We start from the raw sequence: 7,999 nt of genomic DNA, 5'->3' as shown, positions 1-7,999 counted from the left end.
GAGAAGGGAATGGACCGTGAAAACCTAGACGTCGAGAGAGATTCTGAAGTTGCCACGGGAGAGGAGAGGTTGTCCAACGCTGCTAGGAGTCAATGGAGCATAGAGAAGCTTTGGGAAAAATAAGGTAAGGGGAACAACTTGATATATCTTTTGTATTTAGGGTTTGTATGTTGTTGTTTGGTTGAATCTTGCATACGTGTGATTGTTGAAAGGGAGACTTTGGTTCCTACTGTTCTCGTTGGGGTTGTGCGGTGATGGACCTTATCCTAAACCCACTACGCAGAGAGTGATCCCTGGAGTGTTTGGGTAGCATCTATGACTCCCTCTTTGTTTTGGAGCTGATCGGTAGGAAATGTTATAATGGTATGGCGAGGGTTTGATAGGGAGTCTGAGGTAAATGGAAGGAGTAAGCAGATTGTGTGTGTGAAGATAAAGAAATAGAGTTTAGGGTTACGGTATAGAAGGAGGAATAAAGAAATAGAGTTTAGGGTTATTTTTAATTATTTGTTGTATATTTTTTTTAGTTTTTGATTTGTTTATTAATTTAAATTTAATTTGTTGTGTTTTTGTGGTTTTTTTAAATTTTTTTATTGATTTGTTAACATTTTTTAATTTTTAATTTTTATTGTATTTGATATTTATTTAATTATTATTTATAATGTAATTAATTTGAAATTTATATTTGTTTGTTAATCTTTAATGTTTTCTTAATATTTTATTTGTTTTCTGTTAAATTTTAAAAATTTAATTTGTAAGTAAATAATTTAATAAAAATTCTAAATTCATAAACAAAAATAAATAAATTAACTAAAATTATATATATACATAATAAATAAAATATGAAAATTTAAAAATTAATAAAGAACATTTTCAAAAATATTTAACAAACAAAGAAACAAATTCTAAATATACTCGAAAAATATATTAACAAACAAAAAAATGAAAAACTTAACTAAAATTAACAAACTAAAATGAAAAAAATAACAAAGACTTTGCAAACAAAAAACAAAACACATTGATATGCGTTTCCCCAAACCCTCCCAAGTCGCAGTTCGACTTGCGTTTCCTATACCTGCATTGTGAAATGCTGACAATGGAGATGTGCACCCCATTCCAAACCAACCGCATCTCTACCGGCGGTTCCTTTCTGGCGCTCATCCAGCTGCGGCACGACTAATTCGTCGTTCGTACTACGGAGACATTTATTTGCACCCCCAAACCCCTCCGCCGTTTGTAGTGCGGCAGGGGTTAACCGCAGTACCAATTGCGGCACTCCCAAAACCCCTCCCATTCGCACAGGCACAGTTCATGTAAATACGCACAAATGCGACCATAAATCAGAAAACATGATTCTCATAGAAGATCTACGAGGAAAAATACTAATTTGGAAGATCTCTGAGAAGAAGAACGAAGAACTGCTGCTCGCGAACGCTACACAGGTTGGAGGGGAGTACAGGAAGATAGAATAATGAAGAAAGGGGATGTAGGGTTTTCTGGGTGTGAGTTGCGGCACACTCCTGTAACTTTTTATAAACCCAATGGTGTTAGCCTTATAGGGGTACAGTGGGAATTAAACTAGAAATAGGAGGTGCAGGACGAGATCATGGAGTTGTAGGGAGGAACACTCGTGTTGGTACAGTGGATGGTGGAAAGAGTGCAAAATTAAGAGAGAGAAAAGACGTTGCATGGAGGTTGGGTTACATAAATGAGGTGTGGCGTGAGAGGGAGATAGTTTGAGTGTTAGAAGAGGAAATCATTTCCAAAGAGAGAGAAGAACGTAAAGTTGGGGGTTTGAAAGTGTAAGGGTACACTTCCTTGTCCTAGCTAGTGTTCTTTATATGTGTTTGCCCTTGGAGAGGTGATAGATATTGGTTGCGGGTATGTGAAGAGAACCTTGGGTGGTATGATATGGGTGGTGTTGGTGAACTAGAAGAGGAGTTTGGGTTGAGAAAAGAGTTATAGGAGATAGAAAAGAGAAGATTACTGTTAGGTGGGAAAGAGAGGAAATTTGGATGGGAAGTACTGTCTTAGGAAAGTATGAGATGAAGAAGAATAATAAGAGAGTTATAATGAGAATAGGTAAGGATGGAATGCTTGCAATGTTGGGGGTGTTTGAATAATATATAGAAGAAGATGCAGAAGAAAAATGGTCATACATTAATCTTGGGTTCTTTGAATATCTAGTGGTGTTTTGCATGGAGGAGTTGGGTAGTGTATTGAGTAGTTGTGGCAGAGAATGATGTACCCTCGTGCGTTTATTTTCATTTTATGGGCATTGAATGAGTTTTATTGTGTGAAATGAAGAAGAAATAATAGAAAGAGGGAGTGAAGGAGAGAGTTTTAATATTGAAGGAGAGGAATAGAAAGAGAGAAAAAGGGTGTTTTGCATGGCTGCACACGTTCCAGACCGTGGAAGATAGGAATAATGGGTATTTATTTGGTGGATAATGATATTTTAACAACTTTTTTTGACAACAGGACACAAGTCATCATTTTATTGGTTTGTTTGATTCTAAAAAAATATTTGAAATGGACCAATCATAAACTGTCACGTATGCGTTGTAAAAAAATTGTCAAAAAAGAGTTGATAAAGAGACTTTTTCCTTATGTGGTTTATGTATAGTGTGGGCCCATGAGGAGAAGTCTAAGAAGTCTTTATTTTTATTTGAAGGGAGTGTTATGATTTATTGTGTTGCAGAGAGGAAGGAAACGTTTCTTTTCTATTGTTCAAAGGGTTAGATTTAAAGGAAATTGTTTGTTGATAACACGCGTCCTAAAAGGCTTTTACTTGTAGAGTTTAATTTTCCCCATTTTTATTATTTGGTTGGATTCGAATAAAATGATGCTACAGCAGGTGGGTCATTCTTATTGGTAAGTGATAGAAATATAAATGGTTGTAGTGTAGCTTAAGTCTTTGTTGAGGAACCGTGAACTATTGTTTATTTTTGGGTTGTAGTATAATATTAAATGGGTGATAACTTTTGTGTGCATATCATGTTACGTGTGAGTGAGTTAAGGTGAGTTTTATGTGATTATTCTTGTACGTTGGTTGATTAACGTGGTATTGTAAGATCTTGAGTTGGAGTGTATATATATATATATATATATATATATATATATATATATATATATTTATATATATATATATATATATATATATATATATATATATATATATAATTCTTGTACGTTGGTTGATTAACGTGGTATTGTAAGATCTTGAGTTGGAGTATATATGTATGTATATACATGTATATATGTATGTTGTTGATGATATTCATGAAAAGTATTTAGATTTGTGTTATAAGCCTTCTGATTAGTTGGTAGATGTATGTTATTGAGATTACATGTGAAATGTATTTAGAATGTGATATTAGTCTTGTGATTTGGTGAGTAATGTATATTGTTGAGATTATGTATGTTTCCATAGTGGCAAGATAAATCTTATGATTTGTAAAGGAATGCATGATAATGAGAATGTGGGTAAAATTGTGATGAGAACATGAAGCTATGTTATTTCCTTGTACTGTCATCGGTCATGGATGAATTTTTCGTACTGCGGTACGGTGATACTTTGTTGGACTCTCGTTTAGAGATAGTGATTCGAGTGTCACTTCCCACTGCGGGGATGTGGATGTCTCGCCCAAAATGACTTCGGCTCGTGTGAGTATAGTGTTCGGTGGGTGTGCCTAACCGAAGTTTTTACTCGTAATTGAGAAATCGGGAAGATAGGTTGGAAGTTGCGATGGAAGACAACTTGAATTGCCCTGTTTTGCGGAACAGGTTTCTGTTAGTGATAATAGGTTATGACGACACAGTACAAGAAAACGACATTGGGTATGAATGATTTGATTGTAATGGAAGTGTTGCGATGGAATATGTTGTATGGTTATATTATTTTGTGTTTAACATGTTATGATATTTTGTATACTATGATATTTCTAGTTGCTCACCCTTGCATGTTGTGGTTGTGGTTTCCACCTATGATGATCGTACCTATACGGGAGTAGATGGCGTTGCAGATAAAGGTTGGATTGAAGTAGTTGACGAGAATTGGGATCTTTATATCGGGGTTGATTACTTATTATGTTTAAAACTTTTCAGACTTGATATTTTTATGTAAACACGATATTCTAGAATTTCAGACAACATTTATAATTATGTTTTGTTTCCGCATTTTTATTCAAATATAGTTTGATTGCCTTAAGGAATTGTTTTATCGAAATATTTTGTGAAAAATTTTACACCGTGACATCTCGAAAATCGAGGTGTTACATAGGGGGTTGTGACGAGGTAAGGTCCTTTTGTGTGAATGAACTGTGTGAAAATGTATAATGAAAACCCCTAATTCACTTCCATTCCAAAAAACATAAGGTTAGGTTGAGAAAGAATTGGAATTGTAACAGGATAGGGAGGAATAGAATCTTGGGAGAAAACGTGACCAAGCAAGGAAGGCAAAGCCCAAGGTATGGGTTTGTGCTGCAAACTCATGGTGAATTTGATGTGCTCTGTCATTTTATTATGCTGCAAAGGCTACATTGAATTTGCATGATGTGATGTGCTCTTTCATTTTATTTTGATTCTTGTTTCTTGAATTTGATGTTGTTCTAAATGAATAAATTTGTCTAGGAACCTTAGCTCAAGTAGTACCAATCTTTTTGGAAACTACACCTTAAATGTGATAAAATTTATAGATTAAAGAGAAGCAGCACTTCATGTAATGGTTTATCGAATCACAAATGGAAACCAAAGAAGTGAACCATGCTTCCAAGGTACCCCTTATACAACTGAGCAACTGCTTCAGTTTCCATAATTAATGAATATGCTTTCTCTCCTACCAGAGCCAAGGACACAATCTTATAAACTTTAGCAGCCCAATCAATTCTATTACATTAACTAGTTATTCTCTGGGACTCATCAATGTCAACTGATCAAAGTTCAACCATGTTGGCTTTTATATGGGCTAGAAATTGGGGAACATGTTTTGCTCCTTCTCACCAAGATTACCAAATCCTGCATTCATAAATAAATCCATTTACCATAAGGTACCTAATCTTTTGTACAAGCTTCCGAAACGACCTCTTTAGAGGAGAAGGATGATGAAGATCATTCTGATGACTATGTAGATTTTTATTTTTATTTTGTTATTGATCATAGTTGTTAGAACATACTGATGTTAGTATATTTGGATGTTAGTACATTATGATTTTGCTACATTATCTTTGCTCATAAATGGATGACATTGCTACATTATGATATTGTTAGAACATAATGCATGTTAGTACATTATTGTTTTCCATCAATGATTGGATGATTTTGGGATGCACAATCACTACAAGAAAAAGTGGAATTACATACGGATAATTATATATAGATTTTAATCCGTATATAAGTTAGGTATTATACATGGAATGTATATACGGATATCAGGAAAAGTGTTATATATAGATCCTATATACGGATGTTTATATACGGATATTTCCGTATATAAATGTCGTATATAACATTAACGCGTGGTGGCGGGAAAATTATCTAAGGATATATCCCTATGTAATTTCCATTAACCGTATGTAAGTAGAAGGAGTTATATTATATACGGATCTGAGTAATATCTTATTTAAAAAAATATATTTTTGATTAATTAGAAGCTGAAACCTAACCTGAGCTCTATTGTTCCTCTCGAGACCTCGAGCTGTCTCTCTCTCGAACCCTCAAGTCCTTTCTCTATCGAACCTGGGCTTTCGTCGTCCCTCTGTCGAGTCGTCGTTGATATCGTTGTCGCTCTCTTCAGCCCTCTTCACTATCGCATCGTGCTCTGCTTCTGCCTCCTCTCTCCATTGAAGTGTTCCTGTGTTGTTCCAGCGTTCACCAAGCAATCTCCTCCCATTCGGTCGGGTGCAGTAATTGAACATTGAAGGAGTATCTTCATCTGGTAAGTAAACCCTAATCTTGTTGCTTTCTTCGAGCAATCGTTAAGTGGTGAAAATCGCGAACCCTAATCTTGTTATTTCTTTGTTTTATTTGACACATTTGTGTTTTGTCTCGCAAGCCGTGGTTGGAGTGTTAGGAAACATCAATTGAGGGAGAAGGTTTGGTGGTTTAAGAAGATTGTCAGTGGTATGTAGGACTGAGACATACCATTTGGAGTTGCGAAGGCCGTTAGTGAAGGAACCAAAGGTGAGTGAGTTCCTTGGCCTTTAAACTTTCTTAGATGCAGAAAAATTTGTTTGCACTTTGTTCTTTTGATTCATTTGCTTAATAATATGTTGTTATGAGTTTTGCTTCTTCTGCCAGATTTAGATCCATCGTGATGTAACCGCCTTTGGTAATTTGTGTGTATTGAGAAATTGAATGCTTTTGTAATGTTTATGACGCAATGCTTTTCTAATGTTAATTGAATGCTTTGGTAATTAGTTGTTCATGGGGATCCGTTAATTACTCAGTTTGATTGTTTGTAATGCGTGTGCATTAGGTCTCACATGTGTTAAGATGCTGATCGGCAGGACTGTGGTCAAGATATTTGCAGTGCTTTGTTAAATATTTTCAGTGCCTATGGTTGTCATGAATCCTCTATAATATCTTTGCCCAACATTATTTTTGGCATGCGTCAATGGGGCCTATAAGTTGGAGAGAGTTGTAGAACAATTGGAACACATATTTTTTCCTCGTAAAATGATGTCCCAAGTAGGTCCAAACCCAATATCTTAAACACTACCGTTCTGATAGAATCATTTATTCCATTTTTTCTCAGGTGAACCATTAAGTTATTATCAGACTCTTATATTGAGATTATTTCTTAATGCCATTAGATTAAGTACATGATGAATGGATTTGCACCTATACCTGGGAAATGTCTTCTCGTCGTTGATGAATCTTTTTCATTTTTCTTTGTAATGGAGGTTTTCAACTAACTAAATTTAACAAACCCATGTTTCAGCTAATGTTCCCACAACATCATTCACTTAATAGGTACCCAATTTGTAAAATTATAGCACCACTCTATAAGTTTGCACTTTGAGTTTAATTTAGCATTTAGTCCTAGTTGACATGCATTTAGGTATCTGTTGTTGTTAATGTACCAATTGGTTTTTGTTGTTACCGTGTTTCTAAGGTTCTAGTTTCTATCTGATTAGCAGGGACCAATGTTGTATTAGTAAAGACCTATAGATCAAAATTGTAGCTCCTTTTATCCAAGGATAGGGACAAGTGGTTATTCTAAACTTGTTTATCATTGGCATAATCTTTTAATAATTGATTACACTATTATTTAGGTTCAGTTAAATCCTTTCAGGCAGCCCATAGCTATTATTGCCCTGCTACTCGAATTGCTTTCTTTTTGGGATGTAAAAGTTACTCAGAATATCTTCATTCTGGAGTCAACAATATTCGCCGGAACCACAACCCTAATTGCATCAAAAGTAAACCATTGCTTTGTCTAATAGTAAATAACAATAAAAAGTTATGCAAACATGTATCCCTGAACCAACTTAAACCTTGTACTAGGTTATAGGCAAAACATAAGACCTAGAGTGACATCTTCACTTGAGCAAAATTTCACGACCTTTTCATCTCACCTTTAGTCATCATGAACCTCAATCTCTTCTGCACATCACCTTTTGATATTAGTATTAAGTCACATATTTAGATATCTATAATGAATAATCAACCCTTACTCATTTTCCTTTTTCGTTATAAATGAAACAACTTCATAAGTTCTTAACACCAAAGTTGCCCCTAAATAACTTGTTGATGAAATAAAGGTACTAGCTGTAATTATGCCGTGATGCATTTTGGAACTGTAATTGAGAAATACTATATTTGTTCCTAAGAGGGGAAAGGAGAACCAATAAAAAGGTTAATATAATGTATGTGTTGACAAATTGGCAAGTGTACTAAATCGTACAAGTAATATAAATGGTAAGACCAAGTATCGTTTTCCCAAGAGACTCGAAAGGCTTTCTCGTTCACGTGAATTAAAATAATAAGACTTGAAAATAAA

The sequence above is a fragment of the Vigna radiata genome, chromosome 1 (assembly GCF_000741045.1).
Source record: "Vigna radiata var. radiata cultivar VC1973A chromosome 1, Vradiata_ver6, whole genome shotgun sequence".
Lineage (NCBI taxonomy): Eukaryota > Viridiplantae > Streptophyta > Magnoliopsida > Fabales > Fabaceae > Vigna > Vigna radiata.
The sequence above is the reverse complement of the archived record's forward strand: the minus strand, read 5'-3'. Positions refer to the sequence as shown.